The sequence below is a fragment of the Neodiprion pinetum genome, chromosome 3 (assembly GCF_021155775.2).
Source record: "Neodiprion pinetum isolate iyNeoPine1 chromosome 3, iyNeoPine1.2, whole genome shotgun sequence".
NCBI lineage: Eukaryota > Metazoa > Arthropoda > Insecta > Hymenoptera > Diprionidae > Neodiprion > Neodiprion pinetum.
The window spans coordinates 5,025,582-5,038,787 of NC_060234.1; the positions used below are offsets into that span (position 1 = coordinate 5,025,582).

At 38.5% G+C, this 13,206-nt stretch overlaps 2 protein-coding genes across 4 annotated transcripts in view; one reads left to right on the forward strand and one right to left on the reverse strand.

Moving 5' to 3' along the window:
- Nucleotides 1-13,206, reverse strand: part of LOC124214662 (disintegrin and metalloproteinase domain-containing protein 10) — a 90,603-nt gene that overhangs the window by 30,092 nt on the left and 47,305 nt on the right. The window lies entirely within an intron of this gene.
- The window catches only part of Trc8 (TRC8 ring finger protein), an 81,939-nt gene that overhangs the window by 9,643 nt on the left and 59,090 nt on the right, over nt 1-13,206 (forward strand). Inside the window, exon 2 of the mRNA XM_046617195.1 lies at nt 9,602-9,682. The gene's annotated coding sequence lies outside the window, so the exon portion shown is untranslated. The remainder of the gene's footprint in view (nt 1-9,601; nt 9,683-13,206) is intronic.

Genomic DNA, 13,206 nt, shown 5'->3' on the forward strand with positions numbered 1-13,206 from the left:
ATTGTGGAAGCTCGATCTTTATTCTTCGCCCTCTTCATTTTCACTAGTATTCAGCAAGAGCGTAAACTTTTTCCAACGCCCGATGTCATCCCACTCATTCGATTCTAATTAAATCCATTCGGTACGAATAGCTCCGCTGTGCCGATGGCAGACAATGAGTGACGGGAAAAAGCAGTAGCTAGATACGCGCGGTGACAGAGACGTAATTGAATTCGTCAGTGACGGCTGTCTCTGGTATATTTTTCAACCTGTGAGCGGCAGCCTTCAGTTTTAATAAGTCATGGGGGTGTAATTTGAAACGGAGAAGTCAATATCGGGAAAAGTTCGCCGTTGTCTCCATTACCAGTTTCGTCGACGCATTATCAACCCCGAGGAAAAGTTTTCGTATTCGAATTTCAACTGTGGGAAGAAGAACCGTACCAGAGTCCCGGAATAGGAGAGGGACGAATGAAATGAAGAGCCTAGTATAAGGGATTCTCTTCTTGAGACTATGCTGGATTACCATCGCGGTCGCTATGCAAATAACTTGACGACTCCAACTTAGTTCCTCGTGGTGTACCAATTAAATTTCTCCTTGAAAGCCTTCGCTCTGTCTCTCCCCTGTACGTTCACCAAGATATCTATTATATTATTCCAAAGTATGTGCGAGCTAGTAATGCTTCAGGCTACGCGGAAAGCCTGTCTAACCCTTTAATTGAAAGACTTTATACCAGGCATGAGTCGGGAGACGAACCAGACTAGAGTCGCAGGTCCATGAAATCCTTGGCAAGAATCCTTCGATCCAATTCAACTTGTTAAAAGGATAGAAGGGGAATGAAAGACTGACTTACACACTTCTATCCGATATCGAGAATCGACTGAGAAAACGGATCAAGCTCTGCCCGCTGGACATGAAATTAATTCATCAGACCAAGAAGCGGAAACTGGTTAACCGGATGGCATCACATCCTCGGATCTACAGCATTTAGACAGTTGTTCAGAGTAACATTGAAGGTGGGTTCAAGCAGGAAGAAGCTGATGCCATTTTCACCATCCAGTGGAGCGAAATCACATGATCTTTTCGTGGTTCCACGAATCATAGCAAGTCGCAAGTATTTGTGGTACTGCTTTCTCGAACCCCTTCTTAAATCACTCGGGGTCTGCGCGCTGTGTGAAATCGTTATGCGTGTATGGCTCGGGGCGCAGCGAGGTATGGGGTATACGATCTTATTGAAATCCTGAGAGATAATGGGTAGACGTGAGGCTGGCGTGGGGCCACAATAACAGTTTGAGAGAAAGGAGCTGAAGTCTGGATGACGGAAAGTGGAGATCGAGCTCGGTGCGAGTGGGGCACGTAGCTCCAAGGGTGGGGCGGTTCGATTATGGTCTCTTATTAAAAAGCCCCGGGGCGCAAGACCCTTTCAACGCAGCATGTAAGGGACAGGTTTGTACCGATGTAAGCCTCGGCCTCCGGCGTGGAGGCGAGTCGGGATTATCACTTCATAAATCCAGGGGCGAACTCTCGGGTGAGAGTCGAAATTCCGAATAATCAGAATCCGGGCTCGCCGTTATTCCAGAAGCCTCATTGGTCCGAAGGGTTCAACACCGAATGGTGCCAATTATCCCAAGTTTCCGAGGTCAATCGTCTCGACTCCGTGCCATTCCGAATTCCGACCATTCCCTAATTCGGAACATTCGGAATTTGCACCTATGGGCAAACTCTCGCCGATAATGGTCTCCGTATTTCCTTCCAGCCGGGGATTGCGATACTCTGATCGGTGTGAAACTATGCACAGACGTCGTTTCGAAGCTGGATCGGTAAAACGTGAGAAGAGCCTCTTCTTCGCTGACGTAAAAGCATAAACCTAGCGATTTATCAGCCCTACAATGTTGTGCCACGCCACGGAGAGTCGGATGGGAATTCAACGCAGTGAGAACTGCACACCACTTTGCCTGCATCCACTCAATGTGAAAGGATCTTCTTCCGCTTTGACTGAAACGATCGAGGACGATCGAAATACAGTCGAGTTTCGCACGCCGTCGAGACATTTCTCTGAATAATTTTTTATCGAATGGTCAACCGGACGAAAATTTGCAGAGTTTGCCAAACATCGCGTCAATAGTTTATACCAACGACACTTGTGCAAAATTAGACGAAAACAAAGACTTTTTTATACCGGAAACTGGATTCCAGTTTCCAAAGTTTTTGCTTCCGCTTTTTTCCTAGTCGTATAATGGAAAGATTACGATTACGATCGATAATTGTGATTACGGTTCAGTTTAATGGAATACGGTTTGGAATCCTGTTTAAATATTGTACGTGCCTCTACGTAATGATAATTAATTGATTCATTACGAGTCGAGGTAATCCAATTAGATCGGGGTAGAAGGCGTGGTATGAAGGAGGGTGATTTTTCGACCTACGGTTATGCACCGACGGTGAATAAATTGCGCTTTGGTAATTATACCCTTGCGGTGCGGTGAAGGGAGGGGAAAAAAGCAAGTATATGGTGGGTGCATGTATCAGGTAGTTTAGCGATGTAATTATCAAGGATAATGGAATTATTCGGAAAACTGGATGGAAGATAATGGGAGAGGAGAGGAGAGGAGGGTTGGAAAAGATAAAAACAGGGGAGCATAAACGCAGTTAGGTACGCTCTTCTGCTCCGCGGTGAAACGATGTTTCATGTACGTGATGAAATTACACCTCGTTAGAGAAAATTCAGAATTAAGATAGGCGTTTTATACAATATCCCGATTTCTTGTCAAACCCCATAATCAGCTGGCCCAACATCTGTTCACAATTATTCATCCTGTTTCGTAAGCCTAACCATCTTCCAACAACCCCGGAGGCAGTAAAATCTGCCAGAAAATCGCTCTTGCCTTTATTATCAACCCGCGAAAAGCGTTTTATCATGCACGATATTCGTTCAACTCGCGCAAACTTTTCCGAAATGGAGGGCGGAATTTTCTCTCATTATTATTCACTCCACCCTGCAGGCAGACACAGCCGAAAAATAATGACGGAAAGCCTCACGAGCACTGACTGAAGTTACGAAATCTGAATTCGATGAAAGCAATGCTCGATAAAGTAAACAATTCTAAATTCGCGTATAATTTAACTTAAGAAACACAAATTGTTCGTTATTTCAGGACAGTTTTATTACGGTGGAATTTCTTTTAATGCAAAAAAAAAAAAAACTTTCCGTCATTTTTCCGTCACACCTACCGACAGACGATTTAAACTTCTTTCTTTATTTGTTTATTTTTTCTCGCCTTTTTTTCACTTGACATCGAAAGCTCAATCAGCCTGTACAACGTGTCATGTGAAAAGAAAAAAAAAAATGTCGTTCCTTTTCTTCCCCTTCCTCCCTTATTTCTCGTTTTCTTTTGCCCCCCCCCCCCCCCCCCCCCCCCCTCCACCCACCCACTTATTACACTACCTCCCTCACGAAAAGGAACGCCGCTATTCGCGGAGGATAAATTAAACCGATATGGACTGACGACGTCTCCCGCTGCAGCATCCCCCCTCCCCTCAACCCCCTCCATCCCTCCATCGAATTTCGTATTCACCAAGCGCCGGTGTTCTTAATCTCTGTATTTAGGAACGCGGGGCGCGGGTTTTGTACCCTCTGTTCCTCTTCCCTATTTTCCTACCTCCTTCCTCTTTTCCTCCAGCTCTTCTTCCACCTATTTCCAGAAAATGAGGGATCGGAAGTCGCGATTCTACCGAAGTAGGAGGGACGTGCGGCCGCTCTGACCGAGGCCGTCTACGTGCCCTCACTTAATTGCCTAATGTCTCAACTTAATAACAAGTTAGCCGTTCAACCGTTCCTCCGGACTTGAGGTGCCTCCACCTTTCACCCCCCTCGGTTCAAACCCACAGGAAACTACGAGGTTTCCGATTCTAACCGTTAAACGCGTTTTCTCCGCCACTGAGGTTACGGTTAGTTAGTAGCCAGTACATTAATCATTGTGTTGAAAATTTAAGGCTAGAGTAAAAATAATCAATAATATTTTATATATTTTGTACAAGTTACGCTGTGAAGAGTTCGACTTTTTTTTTTTTTATTGAAATTTACTCCGTACACAATTATAAGCGTCGGGTTAATTATCCTGCTTCGGATATTTTTTTTTTGTTCGCTAGTTCGATTTGCTTTTAGATCGTTTTGCTTTCTTTCTCTTTTTGTTATTATCGTTGTTGTTGTTATTATTATTATTATTATTATTATTATTATTATTATTATTATTATTATTATTATTATTATTGCTAACGATGATATTTAGTGATATTTTTCTCGGGATTTTATCTTAAGTCACTTGCGGACGGGGACAACTTTTATCCAATTTACTTCGTGAAGTGGGGCGATTATACCGTTTCCCAATTAGCGGCTCGTTCGACTTTTTATATTATTACTAGTAATATCGATATAATTATACGGGTGATTTGGAGAAAAGAGAGAGAGAGAGAGAGAGAGAGAGAGAGAGAGAGCGGAAGAGAAGGAGAGATAAAAACGTTGAACTGAAAATCTCGACGAACTATAAGCCGTGATATAAGTTGCAGGTATTTTATTCGGTTAAAATTACTATAAATGTACGTTTGTTATTTATCAAAGATGACGATTAAAGAGTAAAAGTTTTTCAGTTCAGTTTACATTCATTAAATAGCAACAGCGGGAAACGTTAAACTAACGTTGTTGATTTATTTATTAAATTACCTATCTTTTCAAACATTTATTGTAAATAAAAATTAAACTACGTAAGATTTTTAGCCATGAATATCTTAAAAACTGAGTCGGAGCGAATCGTTAATTGAATCTATATGAAATAATATCCAGAAATAGATTCAATCAAAACTGAGACGTAAATTCAATAACAACGCTAAATTCGATAAATTTCTTTTATTTTATTTATTTATTTATTTTTTTTGTTGTCTTCAGTTTAGCAGCAATAAAAAAATATTTAGCAGCGCTATTGCAATTTTTGTTTCATCAGTTATCTCGAGTGTGGCAAAATTGTATAACTGCCGGTCGGACTTTCGACTGAAAACCGCGTGAAAAACTTGACAATATATCATATTATATCATAAGTGGTATAATATTTCGCGAGGCGCATTACGTAATATCATCGTACGGCACTGAAAAATTATCACCGCCGTTTTTCTCGTCGCTTTTATCTTGAAGTGAAAAACGTCGCGACGGTTTGAATTTTTGGGTGTAAAGCCGAGAGCTTGTAACAAGCCTTTTAAGCTACCGGCATCGGGTCCATTAGACAGTTCAAAAGGATCTTTGCAAAGGAAATTACGTACCCATTTGAATTCCGTTTTAATATTTACACTCGATCGAAGTAGGTTTTTAACGCTGAAATTAGGCTTAAATTTTGATTATATCTCTCCCGAATAGCACTCAAAGATTATCAAAAAACGTTACCTTTATTATTTTTGTTTTCTCTAAAAACTCTTTCTCTCTCTCTCTCTCTCTCTCTCTCTCTCTCTCAAAAAATTTATAGCTCGACGGTTTATTCTCAAGGGTTTCTACGTACCAACCACGGGCCCTCGATATTATACGTCGTCCATTTTATTACACTCGGTGTTTCTTATCGCGGATCCTTGGATAAGGATCTTCTGGATAGGCCGGCATCCTTATTAAGGAATCGCGCATCCTCCTCCTCTTCTTCTTCTTCTTTATCGCACCTGACAAGACTCGAGGATTTATCGCGCGTGGGTTGAGTTGAGTGAAAAAAAATAATTAACGATTTACAATTATCAGACAAATCAGTGCATGGATGGGTGTGTTTGTAATTTGTAATATAACTTTGTAATACATGATCAGGTTATCAAAATCTAAACAGCTTGATCGATCGGTTTGAATTTTTTTCAAAAAATCTCCTGTTGTTACATTAAAAATATAGGTAAATTCGAAATTACTGTCTAACTTTCTTATAGTTGGAAAAAAAAAAAAAAAAAATAATAAATAAAATAGTTTCCATAAAATATAATACAGTTCTCCTACAGTCTTTCGATATTTATTTTCACAGCACTATCTTATCGGAATATTTGTATAAATAAAAAAAAAAAAAAAAGTCAACTTCTCCAAGACGATTTGTTCCAATATTATGATATGCGAATGGGAATAATTAGAGCGTATATAATGTGAGGAATTTTCACCGGGCCGCCTCCTAAATCAACTTCAATTAATTCAAAACCAATTTTCTAATTCATTTTTATTTATTAATTCATATTTTCATTCCAATTCTAACCCCTGCCTGTAAGAAGATGAATCTCCCTCCCTTAAAATTCACGTATTTCGTACACATTCTCAGTATATATCTTATTCCAAGAGTAATAATACTAAAGTAAATCTGTAACTGCGAGGTTCTTATGGTCATTAGTGCTACTATCTGATAAATAAAATCCTCATCACCGTACCAGGCAATCTAAACGAATTGCACACCCACTTTTTGTATTCTGGATAAAAATTTGAAAAAATTAGCCAATATATATATATATATATATATATATATATATATATATACATTTAACGCAGAGGGGTAAATCAATTTTAAGATAAACCACCGCCGTTGAATTTTGAACAATTTCTCTCCAAGTATTTTCATGCCCTGCCCATGTAAAACGTTTTACATAGGTGATACGTAATGTCACAGTGGTTTCGGATATCTCTTTTCTTTTCTTCGGCACTTATTCCAGTTTTCCCCTCTACAGGTTCATCCGCCGCGGCGATGCCGCGAATCCAATTCTCATATATATATATATATATATATATATGTATATACATCAATAACTTGAGAAAGACAATCTAATTTTCGAATGGCACGCAATCACAAGTTTCCCGATAAATTTTCCCCACCTCCGTATAATACGCGAATGTATTATATATGTATATATATATATATAGGTATATTATTAGCGCTGCAGATCGCTTGGAAATTTCTCAATTCAACTCCGCGAGATGAAGAATTATTATATTCTTTTATTCGTCTTGGTTGAATTTTATTTAAACACCGAAAATTATTGGAAATAAGGTCTTAATCTTGTCGATGAGAAAAAAAAAACAGTTTTATTTTCCCCGCAGTTTCGGCAACATATTATATATGTATACAATAGATAAACGAAGGAGAGAGAAATTTTCCGGGGTTTCCAGAGTCGAGTAAAGTAACGTAAAAGGGTTGAACACGATACTGTTATTATCGCTATCGTTATCGTTATCCCTTTTATTCTCCTGGGAATATCTACAGGTATAATACACCGACATGCGTGCGTAAAAAACCAACTCCGATGACCGCGCGCGGCGCACCGCGACTGTTGCAGATACGATGGAAAAAGGGGTGGAAAAAAAAGGGGGTCACACAAAGCCAAGGGAAGGAGAGAAAGGAAAAAAGGAAAAAATAAACGGGGAAAATAAAAATGAAAAAATAACGGACCTCTTCCGTAAAAAGTTGTGCATGTTCTGGGTAAAGCGCTATATGTATGGTGGCGTTTTTTATTTTAATGATTTCTTGCTCTCTTTAATTTATCTGCTTCGATTTTTTTCTTCTCGTCAACGAGATAAGAGAGAGAGCAGCTGACATAATTTTCACAACGAAGTCACTCGTCCGAGTTTTTATAATGATATGTGTAATTATACGTTAATTAAAAATCGAAACGTCATTTTTTTCATTTATTTCGCTGCCCATGACAGATTCGTGAATTTTCGACCCTCGAGTAAAATCTATCTCAACCCTAAAGAGAGACCTGAATTGCACTTGGATATTCCTTTCCTCCTTATCGAAGTTTAGTGGTTTATAGATTTATGTCTAGTTTAATCAATCAATGAATTTTACAAGTCTGAATTAAATCTGGATTTTTATCGAACTTTTAGCAATACAGTGTAAGTTCAGTTATACGTTTTTCAAGGAATGTGGTAATATTTTATTTAAATACTTCCAGCCTTCACGATTGGAAAATGAAATATTTAGGATTTTTTGTGATGTCACAGGTGTATCATCTTGTCATTTCATTCACCCGTAACGAAATTAACTATTATCATTAATTAGAGGATTTCACATCAGCACGCGCTGGGTTAACCCTTCGAGAACATACCGGGGCATTCTGGCCCGTACCTTTTTCTTCCGAAGCGGCAATTATTCAAAAAATTCTCTATTTACAGTTGTCTCTTTTTTATAATCATGACTTATACTCATACTTCCAAACTACACCATCGTATTCCACGACAGCGAAAGTATACTCCTGAATATTTTCAGGTAGATCGCACTCGTACATTCGAAACGGCAACACGTCAAACGTGGGACATGGTCCTTTTGACCCGGAGTGTTCTCCGTGATCTAAAAAATAGGTTTGTTCCTCAAGGGTTAAGGTTAATCCAGTGACGGTAAGCAAAGATCATCTTTCCGTAGACGAGGCGCTGACCCGAACTTGCCTGAACGTGTTTGGGATAGCAATGGGCGCGAAAGTCGAGCCGCGCCTTCCGTCGGCGGAAAATTACACGAAACGTCGAAAGGCGCGTGCTAAACAGCGGCAGGCGAGTCAAAGGTCCGATCGAAAGATTCGACTAAAGAATCAGCAGCAACGACGTACGACCGAACGGAGAACAGCTCCAGGGGACCGAACGCGTGGCGTACGAGTGCGGAAAACTTGGCAAACGAGAAACGTGCGATTGAAATATTTTCACACCGTTTGTAGACGGAAATTTCCAGAACCGAGAAGATTCAACGTATAAACGAGAAAAACGTACAACTGCATTACGTTGTACGGAATAATAGAACCTTCAAACTCATTCGAATATCTCTGGACGAATAACAAATGCTGTGTGAAAGCTCGATCTTATCGAATAGACAGCTAGAAACGCCTGCAATGACAAAAACGATTTGCCTAATCTACCGCAAACCAGAGAATCGCAATGCTGTATAATTGCGCATCAGCGACACTTGCGGTCAAAATCGTTATCACGATTCCGTCGCGATCAAGAGTTCAGTAGAATCGGAGATCGAGCGTCGAACGGTCGCGTCTCTCTCCTCGCTCTCTTACTACTATAGAATTTCGTTTGAAAACACACGCGATTGTAATACAATCAGTGCCGAGCACCACTAACTAACTACATCGTGTAATTAATTGTATCGACATTATTGATTACATCGTTAATTTGTTGTCAAGAGAAAGAGAAACGTTAATTAAAATTTCAACTTGTAATTTGGAACGAACGATTCATTAATTACAATTTTGCTTTATAATTGGTACGGATTTTTCTTCTAAATACAATTTATAAATTTGTTTCGAATAATATTTTCTCCAAATTGCAAATGACAATTGTAATTAGTATCGATTTTTCTGTTAAGTACAAGTTACAAATGTAATTAGATTTGTTCCGTTTTTTCCAATTACAAATTATAATCGTAATCAGTATTCTTGATCCTTTTGATCACAAATTGAAACTCTAATCAGTGACTTTTTTTCAGTTACATATTACAAACTGTTACAATTTATAATTCGTAATTTGCCTGTCGGAATGTAATTAAGTGGAAAAAATCTCGAACACTGCACACGGTGTTGTGAATTCCGTTGTAAACATGTGGTGAGAAGTTGTCTACAGTGTTGTTGTTTTTGCAGTGTGTTGCGTAGCTGCAGAACCGAGGCCTTCCAACTTGTTCATCATATTCCTCCGATCAAATGGCTGAGAACAGGATAATGGTGAGTGATTTGATCTGGTTAAATAATATAATAACAAGTCTCGTTCTCTTCGCATTTCAATAACACGACTCGACAAAATGTTGAAAACGTTATGTGATAAAAGGCTGGAATTTTCAGTCAGAACCTGATAAATGAATCGACGAGTCATTCGATAAATGTACAGGACTTTTCACAACTCGATACATTTGTACAGAGAATTATTTTAAAATTCCTTTGGTTATCGTCGTGAAGCATGTTCGTCAGCAATTTCAATTGTTCAACATCGCTCTGTATCGAAGATCGAAAAATGAAAAAAAAAAATAGAAAACGAACAGTGTAATTAATATTTAAGGCTGATTCGTCTGGTGAATAAAATTCGATCGAGTCACAAACGAAGCGAAGCAATTTTAATTATGCGAATTATTTCGTTATATTCTGTGTTCTCGTATGTAAAAAAAGCAGAGAAATTTCGAAAGCCTGCACGTGGTTTTAGGGTGAATAATAGAGTGAGTTTTAATCAATCGAGAGAAAGCGAACGGCGACCCGCTGGTCAATGTTTGGCGTATTTCTATCCAGAGGAAACTCGGTGATAAGAGAAAATAGCTCCGGGATTCTACCAAAACTGCCCTCGCAGTCCGCCTCTTGGTTTTTCCACTTGCGATATATGTACATAACTTATTCGAACATCCGGATGCAGACCTTTGTGCTCTGAAATCGTTTGAAACAATTCGACGATGGTCACGTGACCGATGCTTATCTAGTCTTTAAAGAATGTGCGCAAGTAGGAATAAAGTTTTCGCGATTTTTTCTATCAAATCTTCGCGGAAGCTTGAAGCAATCGCTAAAAAAAATTTACTTACTCGTGGTAAAAAAAAAAAAATATTCAATTAACTATCCGATACTTTGAATTTGTTTTATTTTCGATAAATTGCGATTATATTGGACATGATTATTTTTTTTTTTTTTTTTTTTGCGTGCCGTTTGTCTAAATACATCGATTAATCGTATAGAAAGTTTTGATTATTTTTTACCTTGATAATCGGAGAATTTTTCTCTTGTCCATGAAATTTACTAGCTCACAATTAAATCGAGGTCAACTTTTCGAAATTATTTTTATATTCCGGCCGTTTTATTATTTTTCTCATTGTTTTTCTCTATTTATCTTTCGTTTTGTTTCATCAATTTTATTACTGCTTCGCTGTAGGAGTGATAAGAGGTTTAATTGTACGATGATAAATGACAATCTGCTGTGGCGTTTTAAGGTTCATTAACAACCCTGCGTTAACGCGTACGTATATTACATTTGCTTCATTTTTTATTTATACGTTGAAATTCTTGGAAAAAGGGGAAAAAAAATGGCAAGATGAAGCTATACGAGTTCAGTAACTTTGTGGTAAATTTATAGTAAAACTGTAAAGTGAAAAAATTCGAGAAAAAAGTGGTTGATAATTGATTTCATTGACTTTTCTTGAGCACTGACATCATTTTAACAACTTCTCGGCAACTGTACTCGATAAAAATGCATTTTAGATCGAACAAAAGAATTACCGCATTATTTGTTCCTAATTCTAGCAAAATTCAGTCAATTTTCAGAAAGTGTCGGTAAATTTTACGGCGCGTGTGTCGCGAATTAAAAATTTCATTACCGATTCAAAAAAATTTACATGATCATTTTTTGGGCATTGCTCGCGTCTGATACCGTTAAAAATTTCTTTTACTTTCGACAGACGTTTTTTTATTTTTTTTTTTTTTTATACCAAATGTGTCGCTAATTTACGAACATTCATTCAACAGCGTAGATTTGATTTTTCTCGACTGTAACGGATTGCTTCGGTAGCAATGCAAGATAAGCAGAGGGATGAGAAAAAAAAAAAAAAAAACAAACTCCCTTCGTGTCTGCACGAGCTCGTTAGCGAAATTTTCCAATTAAGTTTTATACACGCTGCATACAACGCGCTTCGCGAATCTCACGTACGTACGACGAATGTGTTCGTTATTATACCTATCGTCATGCACTTGCGCCAACCGATATACCCACCCTGTACAAACGCCTCCCCTACGAACCCTCTGCACACATGTACATATATATATATATACCCTCAAAACGATTCTCTCGAAATTGTTCCGATGGCTCGTGGGAGGCTCGCCGTTGTTGATTAACAATTGGATTACGGTTAATTACTGGGAATGACTACTGAATCAGTGTAAACGCCAAAGCGCAGCAATTTCTACGCGTAGCTTCGAACACGATTACTATCCGACGTTTCCCCTTTCGCTCTTCTCGCCGTTTTCCCACCGCATTCGATAATTATCAATCTGTTTCGAATCGCGGCGGTGCGCCCGTATTAACCTCCCCCCCCCCCCCCAACCCTTTTTTTTTCTCTCATCTTTCACGTTTCACCTTCCCTCTCTTTTGCACAATACTTTCATTCAACTATCGGCAACATTTCCGACTAAATCAAGTATCGATATTTTTTGTTTTTTTTTTTTAATAATTGAAAAAATAAAATAAAATAAAAATTTCTCGGTACTTCAAGACTTGTATCAACTTTGATTCTGAACGCTGAACGTCGCGTCGATGTGTGTAATTTAAAAATCTGATAGCGCAGATTTTTCGTTTGCAGTATAGAGCAAAGCTGCTGCTCGAAGTTGTCCCTCGAGTCTTGTGAATAATGCAATATTTCTCCACTCACCGGGCTAGTTTAGCCCCCCCATACATAACAGGGGATACCCGGTTTACCTTCGCTCCTTCGCCTTCTTTCCTCCGCTACTTTCCACCCTCCATCGCTTACCGACAATCATTATTTAAGTTTATAGTTACGTTGCATAAATATTGGATATAAGCGCATATACTTGTGTATGTACGTACGTATGTATATTCACGTATACTCGGCGGAATCGACCCATTCGCGAATCGTATAATAACGGTGTCGAGAAAAAGCGAAGATGCAGGAAAAACCTGGCTGCTTGGCCGCTGGCCGATCAAACGTAGGTATATGAGAATATCCCTTGGGTGGTGAAATATTGACGCTATGCAGAAAACTTTAATTCGCAATTTAAATGCACGCCTTTTATACAGCGTGGCTCGCTTCATCCTTGAGTCATCGTTACGCCAATTTGTCAGGGTCTTGAAACGCGTTCAATTTTTCATTTCATTCGATTCCACCTGAAACTCCAACCACTGACTAACAGGGATACAGATTCTGTTACGTCAGCAATGATTAATTGAAATGTGCAAAAAAAAAAAAAAAATATTTGAAAACAGGGTTCAAAATTGATGAAAGTGAAAAATTGATAAAGTTTAATTTTTTGTAAGAGAATATTGAAAAAAAAATTTTTACTTTTGGTTCAAACAGAAAATTTTTGCCCCCTACCCTTTTTTGTGTGCACGCGCGTGTGTGTGTGTGTTTGGAAAATAAAATTCAGAGAAGCTAAATTATTTTTCGAATTAATGACAAAAATGGAAATCATACGATTACGTAATTTCTTTAGAATGAATTGGTGATCTGAATATTTTACATGAAATTTGATGGTGCCAAATTTTT